Source organism: Felis catus, chromosome A3, assembly GCF_018350175.1.
Source record: "Felis catus isolate Fca126 chromosome A3, F.catus_Fca126_mat1.0, whole genome shotgun sequence".
In the NCBI taxonomy this organism is placed as follows: domain Eukaryota; kingdom Metazoa; phylum Chordata; class Mammalia; order Carnivora; family Felidae; genus Felis; species Felis catus.
The window spans coordinates 53,352,509-53,368,316 of record NC_058370.1 but is presented as its reverse complement, the minus strand read 5'-3'; the positions used below and the strand labels follow the sequence as shown (position 1 = coordinate 53,368,316).

Sequence of the window (15,808 nt, the reverse complement as noted above, 5' to 3'; positions counted from 1 at the left end):
GGGCCATCAGAGCTGGGTGATTTAGAGACATGCCCTATAAGAAGAATGACAGAAGTTGGGGCATTAGACTTGTGGGCAAGTTTCTTCCAGAAAGATACTCATAATTTGTGGTTTTGTTTTTGGTTTTTATTTTGTTTTTGTTTGTTTTGTTTGTTGTTTGTTGTTGTTGTTGTTGTTGTTGTTTTGCTGGAATGAACCAGAAGGAGAAGGTGGATCAAGTTCCCAGAAGGCATTTTAAGGCACTGAGGAGTATCTCAGTCAACCCAGATGTATACTAATTAGAAGCCAGACCTCAGGCAGCAACTTTAATATATGCTGTCAAACCCCTGCCAGGGTTAAATTGAGGAGATCATCATTTTTACTTGAGCCCTGTGGGGCATTGGTACAGTAAGTTGGTGCACCTGTTAGCAGCTGTTACTTTATTTGCCATAGTCCTTAGGACTTGCAAACAAAAGCCCCACTGGCTTTCAGAACTAAGTGGTTCAGGGGTCTTTCTTTTGGGCAAAAGCTTTAAAAGTTGGAGCACTTCACTCCTCAGGAAGCAATGGGGAGTTGGGGGCTCCCTCCTGATTTTACAGAACTGTGCAGAGAGGGAATTTATTGTAACAGTGTGTCTCAGCCTTTCTTACATGCTTTGGTATGGATTCTATTTGGTTGCCCAATGTTTAGGAGTGACTCAACTAGCATCTGGATTTCTCTCTTTTTTTTTTTTAACATTTACTTATTTCTTTGAGAGACAGAGTATGAGTAGGGGAGGAGCAGAGAGAGAGGGAGACACAGAGTTCAAAGCAGGCTTCAGGCTCTGAGCTGTCAGCACAGAGGCCAACACGGGCTGGGAACTCACAAACCACGAGATCATGACCTGAGCCGAAGTCGGACGCTTAACCTACTGAGCCATCCAGGCGCCCCTCATCTGGATTTCTTTTGGAGGGAATTGTTCCAAGTGTAGCCGGATGTTTGGTGAGTCCATGGGAGGAGGGAAATTCAGGAGTCTCATTTGTCACCACCTTAGACCAGAGTATAGCTTTAACTTTTACACATCATACCAGAATTATTTACTGAATATACCAGGAGTCTGGCATGAAGCCGTCCTCTTGATATGTCCAACTACTACAAGGGAACTTAGAAAATGGCGACTCTGTAAATTTAATGTTATTTTCGAAGATATACCCAAGTCGAAATAAAACTAGTTTAAAGTTTAAGCTGTCAGACATGTCAAGCATATCCAGGAAGGAACAGGGAAGATTTTACACCAGTGTTACTCTGCCTGAATTGGCAAGATGCTTATATAAAAATGGACTGGTTACTAAAAATTAATAATAGACACTTTGAATGTTACCTTTCATATGTCTCTCCTGGAAGTTTTGATGTCACTTTAAAAGCCTACACCACATGCAAAATTAAATTTTTGAGATTCAGTACCTTCCTCAACCCACTGGAGAAAGGCTTAGAAATGTGGCACAGGTCTTTTATTGTTTTATTTTGGTTCAGTATGTTAAGGCTCAGGGGGATCATTTCACTGCAAAAAAAAAAAAAATAAATAAATAAACTGATTTAAGGTATTTAAAGATACAGGGAAAGAGTAGAATAGTCTTCTGAAAATCCAGGGAGAGCTGAACAGCTAGGTCTTGCAAAGGTGAGGAACTGAGGCTCTATAGGCGAATTCCTCTTCCACTCTTCTCTCTTTACCTCATGGCCTCTCTGGCTGTGGTCTTCCCATCTCTGTTTCTCATGGTGTATCATTCCTGTACTCCTCTCTACCTATCAATCTAGATTCTGCTTCATGTCTGTCTTGCTCTTGGATCCACTGCGGTGCCCACCGCTCTTCCTCAACTTCCTTATGATTCTCTTATGTCAAGTTTTTGAGAAACAATCTGCTTTGCCCAAGCTCATTTTACCATTCTGAGCAATGAAATCAGATGAGTAGAGTTAGATGATGTGTTGCCAACACAGAATGAGCTCCTGGTAGAACCTATTTTCTGAGACAGGGATGAAAGGGGCTGGTATGCTACAACTTGGCTAGAACACAAGCTATTATGAAAATAGACTGCTCCAGGGAGTAAGAACTTTTCTGGACCAGTTTGACAATACTACCACCTAGTTATATGACCTTGGTTCTCTCAGTTGTAAATGAGATGAGTGGGACTATTAGAGAGCTGTAACATCACTTCCAGCTCTAATCAAAGTTGATTGTAGGAACACATTAAGTTCACATAAGTACAGAACCAAATAGAACACTGGTGTCATGGTTTTGTTTGTCTTGTTGATACCAGATAGTGAAATCAATAGGTTTGGCAATAAGGCTAACAAACACTGGCATATTTGTTATAGTCATTTTGCACTGCTAGGTCATTTACATAAAAGAGATCTATTTAGACTTAGATATATGATTTATTATTTATTATCTATTCTTTGTTTAGAAGGGAAATATTTTTTATGAAAAATTTCACCTTACATAAAACAACACTATCTTATTATATTTACAGCCATAGAAGAAAAAAAGCAATAGGCAGAAACACAATTCATCTCTTCTAGTTCACGTGAAAAGCTACATAACATAAAAATGACATAATTTATAAGGTATCCCTAATAATGTAAAGTATGTCCACTAAAAACATAAAAAAAACCCTTCATATCACCAACATACACATATACATTTTACTTATATTGTCATAGAAAACTAGGACAAAAGTAAAATAATTTAAATATTAGAGTATAATGTGACCATAGTACAATAAAACTAGAAAAAGAAAGAGAGAGATAATTTTTCTTCACAAAAAGAAATTTTAAAAAGATCTCTTCAATAAATATTTGGCCAAAGAGGAAATACAAATAAAAATTATATAATATACAGAAGGCAATTAAGAAATTAATGGAATGCTACACATTGAAGTATACAATAAGTCAGATAAGACAATGCTCAGAGGAAAAACCATTTCTTAAACACTCATGTTTAAAAACCAAGTAATGAAAATAAAAGAATTTAGCATTTCATTTTCGATTTTAGAAAAATAATTAAAACAATTTTAAGGAAGATGCAAAAATGAACTAAAGTAAAAAGCACAAATAAACCAAAGAACTATTTCTCAAAGAAACAATAAACTAACTAAAACACTAACTTGGTAAGAGGAAAAAATCAGGTAAAACATACAGGCACAAAATAAAAAATGATAGGGATGCAGTAAGTACAAATAGAGAAGAAACTTTTAAAAAATTATAGTTTACTTTGCTTAACAAAATCTAGTTTGATACAGGATATCGAAGTGGCTTAAATAATTTTCAAAGAAAATATAATTTACTAAAACTGACCCCAGGTGGACAGATTCTAAAACACAGCTTAGTTCCAACAGGTAAAGAACTTGGGAGTCATAATTCTTTTACTCTCAGGAAGAAAACTAATTGAACAACTAAAAATCAATATCTTTTCCTAGATACATCAGAGATTTGCAATCATATGGCAAAGATCCATCCAAAAGCTGGAGAAAAAATGGATAAAAAGAATAAATCTGAGCTCAGTTTACCCAACCTAGAAGCCACTGGATCAAGCAGGCATTAGGGACACTCATATGGTCACTTTAAAGAATTTTTTAAGGCTGAGTGTGGACTGGCTTGAGAGCTAAGAACTGTTGGGGCTCGGTGTTAGAGGGTCCTCATACTTACATATATTTTACCCCCAGGAAATCTACCAAATTTTCATGGTAAAGACCGCAGGAAAAACAAAAATCTCCTGTTTCACTCAAGTTTCCAATTTAGGAAAAAGAGTAAGAATTACGTTGGACTTCTCATCTGAAATCATTTCATCTAGAAAGGGAGCTGAGTGAAATACATTTAAAATGTTTACAGAAAAAAAAATCTATGCCCTGTGAAATTATCCTTCAAAAGTAAAGGAGAAAGAGAGATTTTCTCAGACAAAAAACTGAGGGAATTTATCACCAGCAGATAAGCCTTGCAGGAACTGTAAAATAAACTTCTATCTAAATAAAGAAAGGAAGAGCATCAAAGAAGGAATAATTTAAGGTAAAATTAAATATTTTTAGTTTTTCTTGTTCTTTGTTGATTCCGTGTTCAAGTAGTAATAACAACTACTACTACTACTAACTATTGGATGTTTACAGTACATGGATATGTGAAATAAATTATGTTAAAAGGGATTGGAGGGAAGAATTTGGGATACTTTCCTATAAGGCTCCTGTACTACCCATGAAGCTGTATAGAATTATTTGAAAATAGATGTAGACTAATTCTAATGGTATATTGAAAAGTTTAGGTAAGCCATCATAAATTTTTAAAGTTGTTTTTGATAATTCTCTGAAAGGAAAGAAAATCAAAGCATATAAAACACTCAATTAAAACAAGAGAAGACAGAAAAGAAGAGGAACATTGTTTTTTAAAGGAATAAATACTATGTTCAACAAATAAAAAACAGTCACAAGCATGGAAGACATTAATCCAATCATATTCATAATCACTTTAAATATGAATGGGATAAATACACCAGTTAAAAGACAAAGACTGGCAAAGTGGATATAAAAGTCCAACCCCAACTATATGTTGTCTACAAGAAACCCACTTCAAATGTAAAGGCACATATAGATTAAAAGTAAACAAATACAGAAAGCTATCACATACCAATATTAATCAAAAGAAAGCTAGAGTAGCTATATTAATATCAGAAAAAGCACAATCCAGAACAAGATAAATATCAGTAAAAAGGGGGAACATTCCATAATGATAAAGGTACAAATTCTCCAAGAAGACATAACAATCCTTAACATGTATGCACCTAATGACAGAGTATCAAACTAGGTGGGGCAAAAACTGATAAAACTGCAAGGAGAAATAGACAAATCCACTCTTACAGTTTGGAGATTTCAACACACCTCTGTCAGTAATTGACAGATCCAGCAGGCAGAAAATCAGTAATGATATAGCTGAACTAAATAGCACTATCAATCAACTAGATGTAATTGACATTTATTGAATATATCATTCAATAACAGCAGAATACACATTATTCTCAATTTATATAGACAATTCACTAAGATAGACCACATTCTGAATCATAAAGCACAACTCAAAAAATTTAAAAAATAGAAATCATACCAAGTTTTCTCTCAGACCACAGTGAATTAAGGTAGAAAGCTATACAGAAAGATAACTAAAATATCTGAAAATATTTAGAGATTAAACAACACACTTCTGGGGTGCCTGGGTGGCTCAGTCAGTTGAGTGTCTGACTTAGGTTCAGGTCATGATCTCACTGTTCATTAGTTTGAGTCCCACATCAGGCTCTGTACTGACAGCTGAGAGCCTGGAGCCTGCTACAGATTTTGTGTGACCCTCTCTCTTTGCCCCTTCCCTGCTCGAGTTCTCTCTCTCTCTCTCTCTCTGAAAATAAATAAACATTAAAAAAATAAACAACACACTTCCACTCTGGGAAACTAGAGAATGAAGAGCAACGTAAGACTGAAACATGTAGAATAAAGGAAATAATAAAAATTAGAACAGAAAGGACATTCAAAGCAAATCAATAGAGAAATCAATGCAACCAAAAGCTGGTTCTGTGGAAATAAAATAGAATTGATAAACTGCTAGTCAGGATAGCTAAGAAAAAGAGAGAGAGCACAAATTATTAATATTGGAAATTGGAATTATCACTACTCATCTTGTGTCCATTAAAAGGATTCTAAAATAATGTTGCAAATAATTTGATGCCCCTAAATTTGATAATTTAAATTAAATGCACTGATTTCTATAAAACACGATTTACCAGAAGTTTGTGTGCCAAGGACACAAACTCTTTCTCACAAGAGAATTAGTCTAATTGGCCTATATCTATTAAAGAGATTGACTCAATGATTAATACTCCTCCCCAGAGAAAGCATGCAAAGTTTTCATTGATGCATTCTACCAAATATTTAAGTAAGAGATGGTAGTAGTTTTCTACAATTTCTCCCAGAAAATAGAAGAAAAGGAACATTTCGTAATTCATACCAGGAGATGGGTATTACCCTAAATAAATAATAATAATAATAAAAACAAACAAAAAAAACAAACAAACAAAAGCAAAGGCATTCCAAGAAAGGAACCTTACAGACCAATATTCTGAATACTGGAAAATTCTTCAAAAAATTTTAGAATATCAAATCCAGCAATGTATAAAAAGAACTATAATCAACTGCTACTTATTCATGGTACAGTTGGTTCAAGATACAAAAAATAATATAATTCATCATACCAACAGGCTAAAGAAAAAAAACATATAATTATATTAATAAATATAAAAAACTGATTAAAACCAATGCCTGCTCATACATAATAAAAACTCTCAGCAAGCTAAGAATGGAGAATAACTTTCCCAACTTGGAAAAAAAAAATGTTTACAAAACCCTGTAGCTTAGCATCATACTTAATGGTTAGAAATTAAATGCTTTTCCTTTAAAATTAGGAACAAAGCAGATGTTCTCTCTCACCACTCTTATTCAAGATTGTATCAGAACTCCTAATACAATAAGACAAAAGAAAGAAAGAAGGAAAGGAAGAAAGGAAGAAAGGAAGGTAGAAAGAAAGAAAGAAAGAAAGAAAGAAAGAAAGAAAGAAAGAAAAGAAAGAAAGAGAGAGAAAGAAAGAAAGAAAAGGAAGGAAGGAAGGAAAGAAGAAAAGAGTATATAGATTGGGAAGGAAGAAATAAAACTGTGTCCATAAATGACATGATTGTCTATGTAGAAACACGCAAAATTGACAAAACAAACCTTCCAGGAACTAAGAAATGCTTATAGGAAATTTTCAGGAACAAAAGGTTAACATGCCAAGTTAATTACAGTAGAACCATAATGGACAATTGGAATTTGAAATTAAAAATACAATATCATCTACATGAGCAGCAAAATGCTGAAATGCTTTAGCGCAAATCCAACAAAATATATACAATATTGACATGAAGAAAATTATAAACATCTGACAAAATTTCCTGAATAAAAGGAAACATATTTTATGATACTTTATTTTATAGGAATTATAATCAATTCTCTGCATCTACGTAATCCAAAAATAGCTTTAGAGAAGGATGTGGGGTTTGGGACAGGACATGCTCCTTTAGCTACTTGTTTTTATTTTCTTACATTTCCCTCATGCATTAGACTAGATCTACCTGGAGAGCAGACAATATATTCTATCAATCCCTGAGTACTCTGCTGCTAGAAAAGTGCCTGGACCAGACTAAATAAATGTTTATACAAAGAAAAATGAGTATGTATTTGGGGAGATTCTTCAACTCATGAAGAATAGTGTGGCCAAAATAGATGCACTTAAAAGCAAGATTAGTTGAAATTCCAATGTAAACATGGAAAACAGGATTATACACGCAAATAATAGAGTGGCCGTATCCAATAACATATTCTCTGCTAAACTTCAAAAGTGTGACCATTTTAAAGTCATAGGACGTTTAGTGATCTCAATGGGATTTGAACTAATAGTCTTGGAACACCAGTATCACTGAGTTGTAGGTTACTATGTGAGTGGAAACACACAATTAATTTGAAGACTGAAATATTGCCAATATTATAAAGGATTTTGGCAAAGAGAAAAAAGATCAATTGAGGCTGAGAGTAGAAATCTACCTTGTGGTAAAGGAACTGAATCATCACAGTGTAACCCTGGGAATTCGTGGATTTAGTTGGCAATGAGCCAGCCTGTTAGAGTGGTAGTGCTGAGGAGTGGCTCTCTTCCCCTAGTGGAAATGTTAGAATATCCCTCAAGCCTGAAGCCTCCAGGAGATGGGCAGCTGTCCTTCCAGTCAGTCCTAGAAACAGCTGGTGCTTCAATCCAGGCAGCTGGGTTCCCCGAGGTCTATTTCCTTACTGCCAAGTTCAGTTTCTCAGGCCTGCAGAATAAGAAGAGAGACCTCTTGATGGTCCTTGCATCAGAAAGAAACCCAGACTGTGCCCAGCAGATGTCCTGGCCTGGTGTGTATCTCTATGGGATAATGAGAATATGCGGGAAGTGACTTTGGAGTACTTGCATCTCTGCCTCCCTGACCTTGGCCTAGTGAGTTTTCCCGTTTCTCAGTAAAGCATTCCTTAATCCATGTTGCATGATGGTATGATGTTGAGGAATTTGTTCTGCCTTCTTGCATGACAGATGGTAGCCCTGGAGAGACCCACCTGATACGACATATGTTTAGCCTTCCCTGAGAGCTATACTTATCAGATACTGAGTGACATTGTCTCTGCTCTTTTCATCCTTCATCCTACTTCAGGTTGCTATTCTTGCTAGAGTCTGGCAATCTGTGAGCATTTTCCAGGGAATAAACACAAATTCTAACTACAGCTGTGCATGCTTGGGTAAAGAGTGGAGCCTTGCCAGCAGTGTGTAGATGGATACCTGGCCTCCAATAAGATAGAAAACACATATCCTTTCTGTTCTGTTTTTCTTTGAAACTGCCAAATTTCATGGAAGGGGATTTCTGATTAGTTAGTGGGCTGTTTAACCAGTCTGTGAATTGAACTGGAAAAAATATCCATTTATTTAGTTTAATGAGTGTTATGAAGCACAATATTTTTTACCTTTATGTACCTTTTAGCTATTCTGTCCTTTATGTTTTATTTGGGTAATATAAACATTAACTAGAATATTAAAGAATTGCTACATTTGAGGGGCCTTTGTGGGGGCTCAGTCAAACATCTGACTCTTGATTTGGGTTCAAGTCATGATCTCAAGGTTGTGAGATTGAGCCCCGTGTGGGGCTCAGCACTGATCATGGAACCTGCTTGGAATTCTCTGTCTCCCTCTCTCTGCCCTTCCCCTGCTTGCAATCTCTCTCTCTCTCACTCTCTCTCAAAATAAATAAATAAACATTAAAAAAAGAAAATTGCTAGATTTAAGACTTAAGAATTTGAGAGAAAATTTATTTCACCACGTTGTACAAGAAATACTACTTTATACCAATGTGACCATCATCAACTTTCCTTAACGAGAAAACAATAAAACAGTGACTCCTTTAGAAAATCTACAGATTGGATTTGAAACTTTTGTCTTTCACAATTTAATGGAAATAATACACTTTTCTCTTTGATCACTCATGGATTACTTAGCCCTTTTTTGTTAGTCTTTGAAAATCCTTCCGTATAATTTCTATTATGTTCTTAATACCTTTAGACATTAAAGAGATTAAAAGAAAGAAATGATTTTTTTTCTCTCTTCTCTGTATCAGGCATATTAAATTGTTTGGGAGTAGCTTAAGGAAAAATAATTGGGAGAGGCTACATTTACCAGAGTTAAATAACTTGGCCATGATGTAATTTTCAACAGTGGAACTATTCAAACATTTGTCATATTTGACTATTTGTTACAACTGCAAGTTGGCTTATTTTAAAAAAAATAGAAAGATATATAACCCAGCAATAAGATGAACTCCCCCAAAAGATGTTTTTATTCCCTGTAGGGAGAGGGAGAAAAACATCAGATAATGTTATCTGAGTTCTAAGAAGATTGTCATTCATATTTGGTCTCTAAATTCAAGATATCAACTCTGCAAATTAAATATATACCAAGTAAAATCGATTTTCTATATTTAGAAAAAATATAAATTTAGTTTACTTTAATAAATTTCAAAGTAAGTGACCTCCTCCTTTCAAAGGAGGAGGCTTTGCTGGTTTCCTGGCTTTCTTTTTGTTTTTCCTCCTCTACTCTTCTCTCATTTTGCATATACATTTTTTTCTTCTGCTTTCTCTTTGCCTTTTGTGTTATCCTAGTTAATACATCATTTTACCAGAAATTGACCACACAGACTCTCTTATTTTTTTTTATTATTTCAAAGCCAAAGTAAATTATGTTCTAAAGTGTTTTATAGCAAAACTGAAAGAGCATCTATGTTAATCTTATCTAAGGCAATTGATCACTCAAATTTCATTGCCCAAACTAAGTTAAATACCAACATAAACTACTTTTCAAAAATATGTGGATAAAGGCTAATGCCATTTTATATTAACTTTTTTGTTACATTTAATATAATATTATTATATTATATTTGTATTATTTGTATTAATTGTATATTTGTATTAATTGTATATTTGTATTAATTAATTAAATGTATATATTAATTGTATATTTGTATTAATATTATTATATTATGTTTGTATTATGCACAAACATATATACAAATCCTTAAATGTATGCTCAATGAACATTTACAAAGCGAATCACAAACCAGCACCTCAGGAGACACTATTTTCTCTCCCAGGATACATCCCCACCTCTTCCCAAAGGTAAATTCAGTCTCTGCTTTGCTTGTATTGAATTAACTTTGCTAGCTTTTGTAATTTATAAAATTGATGTCATAAGGTATGTATTCTTTTATGTCTTGATTCTTTCATTCAATATTATGCTTGCATAAGATTCATCAGTGTTGGTGTGTGTAACAGTAGTTCCCTCACTTTTTTTGCTGTATAGTATTTCATTTTATAATATATGACAGTCTACATATTCATTCTATTGCTAATGCATATTTTGGATATTTTTAGTGTGGAGCTATTGCAAAGGTATGTAGACACTTCTACTGAATAAACTTCTAGGAGTAGAATTGTTGGTTCATGGGGAATGCATAGGTTCATTTACTTGATATTGCCAACAGCTTTACAATTGATTTTACTAATTTTCACAGCAAACTACCAAGATATGACAAAGCAAGTGTTTTATGTTCTCACCAACACTGAATACTAGATATTTCTATGATTTTAATTTTAGCTACTGTTTTGTTTTTGTTTTTGTGTTTGTTGTGTAGTGGTGTTGCATTGTTGTTTTGGTTCATATTTCCTTAATAACTGATGAGATTGAGCACTTTTTTTAATGTTTGTTGGCCATTTGGATATTTTGCCCATCTAAGTTCTTGTTTACTTCTTTGCCCATTTTTTAAAAAACACTTATTTTATTCTTTTTTATTTTATTCTTTTACTATTATTTTAATGTTTATCTATTTTTGAGAGAGAGAGATAGCTTGTGAAGGGGAGGGGCAGAGAGAGAGAGACACAGAATCAGAAGCAGGCTCCAGATTCCAAGCTGTCAACACACAGCCTGATACAGGTCTTGGACCCTCGAACTGTGAGTTCATGACTCGAGCCAAAGTCAAATGTTTAACTGACTGAGCCACCCAGGCGCCCTTCTTATTCTTTTTTAAAATCAATCTGTAATTATTTTAAATTCTGAATATGAGTCTTTAATATATATTACAAATATCTTCTTTCATTTTGTGGATTGCATTTTAACCTTTTTAATGGTATATTTTGATGAACAAGAGTTCTTAACTAAGTCCAATTAATCGATATTTTTTATGGTAGTACTTTGTGTGTCCTACTTCAGGAAACTTTCCCTATCCCAAGGTTGTGAAGATATATTTTATCTTCTAATTTTATATCAATTTTGTTTTGCTTTCCACCTTTAAATATAAATTAACAAGGAAATTATTTTTTATATGGATGATATTAGTAGTGGTCAAGATTCTTAACTAATTAATTAATTAGTTTAAGATTCATTTTTTAAATACATTAATACACTTTGTACTTAAGAGAAGTTTTAGGCTTACAGAAAAATTGAGTAGATAGAACAGAGTCTCCATATATCCCCTTCTCCAAGCTCTCTAGATTCCTCATGTTACTGACATCTTTCACTGGAGTAGCACATTTGTTACAATTGATAAGCCAATGAAATACTGAAATAATATAATTACTACAATAATGCAATACTTTAACTAAGGTCTATGATTTATATTGTTGGGTTTCTCTCCCTCTGCTCCTCCCTGGCTTGCATTCTCTCTCTCTCCCTCTCTCTCTCATTCCCTCTCTGAAAAAATTAAAATAAATGTAAAAATTTTTTCAAATATTTTAAAAAATTGTGTGTAACCAAGATAGATGGATACTTCATCTTAGTATAAAATCCAGATAAATGTGGTGAGATTATTGTAGAGGATTGGTGACTAGCAGAGTCTGTATTTTGAGAGTTATTATAAGAATAACAGTAATTAGTGACACAGAATAGCTGGTCCAAATGGTTTTTTTTTTACATTTTTAACATTTATTTATTTTTGAGAGACAGAGCACAAGCGAGGGAAGGGCAGAGAGACACAGAATCTGGAGCAGTCTCCAGGCTCTGAGCTGTCAGCACAGAGCCTGATGTGGGGCTCAAACTCACAAACCAGGATCATGACCTGAGCCGAAGTTGGCAGCTTAACATACTGAGCCACTCAGGTGCCCCAGGCTGAAATGTTCTGAATGGAACTTTTGCATATAATTGATTTAATCTGAATTGTTTCAGGACATAAAGGAAAAAAGGTGTTCTGATTAGGTTTTCATTTTGAATCTTATTGGCATAGAACCCAAAAGAATTGTGGATCTTCATCAAGAAAAGCTAAAAGGTAAAAATTTATCTCTGAGATCAGAGTGGATGTTCACATCATGACATCAGATTTTAACATCCTAATACTGGTATTCTTTCAAATTTTTAATTACCTTCCAAACATCTGGATGCTTACCATCTGTCATGAGCAATGTACAGATCAGGGTTTCTTAAGAACATCACTATTGACATTTTGACTATTGACCTATTGACAGAAAATTCCCTGTGAATTATAGAATGTTTAACCTCTACCCATTAGATTCCAATAGCTTCTTCTACCCCCGACCTGTAACAAAGAAAATGTCTCCAGATAGTGCCAAATGTCCCCTGAAGGGCAAATTTGCTATTGCTTGAAAACTGCTGGTGTAGATTCAGGCTTAATGGAATCTGTGTATCTGAAAATTGTCTTTGATTATTTGTTTTTAAGTGAAAAATGCCTCTGCTGTTGATCAGGGAAAGACTTGCAGTTATGTTTTTAGATTTAATGTTGCCAGCTGGGCTCCATGGTAACCCCATTTTCTTATCTAGATATACACATATGTGAGATATATGGCCTCTTAGACTTTCTACTACATGGCTCTTTTCAGAAATAAGTTTTAAAAATGAGTCTCAATAGGTTTGTGGTTTATAAATACTTTGTAGCTGACGAACTTACATTCAATCTAGACATCTTTGGAGATGAGAAGTAGAAAGGAGGGGTGAGAGGTTCAGAGAGCAGTTCTCAATCCCAAATTAGAAAAATACTTTTACGAATAAAACTTTCAGATATATATCCAACCTTTGATATTAACATAAAATTCCTTGAATAAATGAATTTTCCTAACTCATAATTTGCCTTTATGATTAATAAATTGTTCCTTTTTTTCTATTAATGTAGCTTTTTTATTTAAAGATTCTATTATTTCAAAATGCTACCCTTCTCTTGTTTAACATTTATAATCCAGTTCTTCATTGAAGGAAATATTTCATTAATTTTGCATCTGAAACTTATGTACTATCCTGGATCTATTTATGAGTTCCTTCTACTACTTAATCATAATTGGCTGAAATATTTTTATAAAATTGCATTCAGGTTGAGTTTGACAAGGCTGTGAATTACAGAACAGTTGTTTTTGATCTAAACAATTGTCAGTCTATGGAAATCAAGCACAGCTTGAGGCCAACTTGTATGAGAAGGTTAATGCTCAGACCCTTAACTGTGTGGACTTTTCTTACTCAGACATTCCTGGTGTGACAAGTAAAGACAGTTGCCAGTAATCTCAGCAGGCCCTTAGCAAACACTTCTCTGGAACATAGAATTTTCCTCAGCATTTAGCCCATCTGAGAGAAGAGTCTGAAAAGCCCTTAAAATCCACCTTTCATTTTAAACATTAGTTGGCTGATGCTTACACAGGATAAATGACTCACTCATAGTGTCACAGCTGGTAGAACTAATAAGGTCAGAATTTGTATTTTCTGTGTTTCTGATTCCCAGTCCATGTCTATTTCTTCTGGACCTTCCTGCAGAGCATGGGAGGCAGTCTGGTAGGTGGTCCACTCAGTCAGGAACTCCAATTAGGGGTTTCCTTCAGCAGAAAAGTCCAGAACCAGAAAAGGCCAAGCAAAGATACCCAGGGTGCAACACTACATTTCCCTGGAAAATTAAAATGGAGAACACAAATGTATCAAGAAAATGCAAACTTCCCTCATAAAGGGCCAAAAAAAAAAGAAGATGAACATGACTAGTGGGGGAGAAAAATGAGTTAGTGATTATTGGGGCCTACTGGAATGTCAGGAGAGACAGAATGTGGATTCTTTGCTGCTATGGTTACCTTAGGTCATTGGGTAACCTTAAGTGACAGAAAAATAGTACAAGCTCAGACAGAAATCCATTCAATGGGAGATTATAGGCAAATATGAAGAGTGCCTGCATCATGACATTTATATCAGGGTCTTGGTAGGTCTAATAGAAAATGGAGGTATAAAAAGTTATCCCAAAAGAAAAAAAAAAAGAATTCTTACATCTATAGCCAAAAAAACATATGTCTCTCAGTTAGAACAGCTGTTACATGAAGTACTACAAAACTTTATAATCCTTAGTGGAGCGTGCGGATTCCCAAACAAAGAAACACACAAGACACCTAAAATAAAACAGGCAAAAGTGTTAGGAATTTTGTAATAAGGCAGAAAGGAAATGACTTTATACTAGCTTTCTGTAATGTTGTATATACTATGTCAGAACCAGAAGTGGTTGTACACCCTAAACAAACCAAAAATGTATCAATAAAAATACCCTAAATGTGTTCAAATTGCTGAATATTTGACAAAATATCTGAATATTTGGCCAAATTTCCCCCATAAAACTGAAAGGTAAGGTATATGGTTCAGTTGCAGAAGTGTTCACATTTTTAATTCTTTATAACCAAACATATTAACCACTGCCATGATTGGATCATCAATCTCTAGTGTTAACCTTAAAAAAAAACCATGAAAAATCAGTTTATTCAGGAATAGCAGAAAATTGCAAGCTATGACAAGCAAGCTAGGGCAAAACCATAGCCAAGTTCAAAGAACAAAGAAGATTGCTCTTAAATAGAGAAAGGGGGACATTGGGAAGGCTGTTATAAACAGTTCACTGGAGTAATCTGGGAGTTGGAAGTATAGTGACTTCTTATGCATTGAATTGTGACAGTCTCTCATTGGCTGGGCTGTTGCCGGGGTGGAGGGAAGCCTGTCTTCCTCCTGCTGGGACAGTAAAGCAAGATTTATACACCTGCAAGGTGGGTCTCTTTCTATTGGATCTGCAATTGATAAAGAATGGTAGGGAATGATAGCTTGCCCCTGCTGGCCTCCCCACTCCATTATAAATGAGATTTCCTTTTATTAATTTTCACATTGGTATCAAGGTCATTAAGGTGGTTGGTCTTTGGCAGGCTATTGATTGATGGAATTCATTGATAACTATTTGTCTGGCAATAATAATTCGACTAGCATAATTTACCTTACACATTAATAAGTTAAAGTATCAAGGATAATATTTGGGACTCTTTTCTCCCAAATGACAAAAGGACAGTAGGGAAATAAATGCCAGATCAGAATAATTAAAACCATTAAAACCAAAGCCTTCAGCTCATTAGGGTCAGGAAACTTGATAACATAACATGTATTATTTCATTACTGAAAATATTCTAAATATTTGCACCATCTGTCATTTTAAGAATTATAAAATTCTCTCCATAAAGTGCCTATTTAATGTTCTCTATAGTCCTGTGTGGAAGTGTGGCATAATACAAAAATATAAGCAGTCTTTGTCCTTTGTTCCATACACAGAGCTCCTAAAAGCACTTGGTATTTCCTGAGTGATAGGAGTGTCTTTTGTAATTCATTAAGCCTGCTTCTCCCATAACACCTGAGTTTATGCTAATGAAGTGACTTTGGGAGG

General features: G+C 34.5%; 1 long non-coding RNA gene across 2 annotated transcripts; it reads right to left on the bottom strand.

Annotated features, from left to right (window-relative positions):
* Nucleotides 1-6,985: 6,985 nt before the first annotated feature.
* LOC123384406 lies at nucleotides 6,986-14,146 on the bottom strand. 2 transcript variants are annotated; one of them, XR_006595448.1, is made up of 2 exons: nucleotides 13,777-14,146; nucleotides 6,986-7,882 (listed from the first exon to the last, which is right to left on the bottom strand). It is a non-coding gene; the product is annotated as an uncharacterized LOC123384406 (long non-coding RNA). The 2 variants fall into 2 exon arrangements; XR_006595447.1 differs by having other exon boundaries at nucleotides 13,795-14,146.
* Between the last annotated feature and the right edge of the window lie 1,662 nt (nucleotides 14,147-15,808).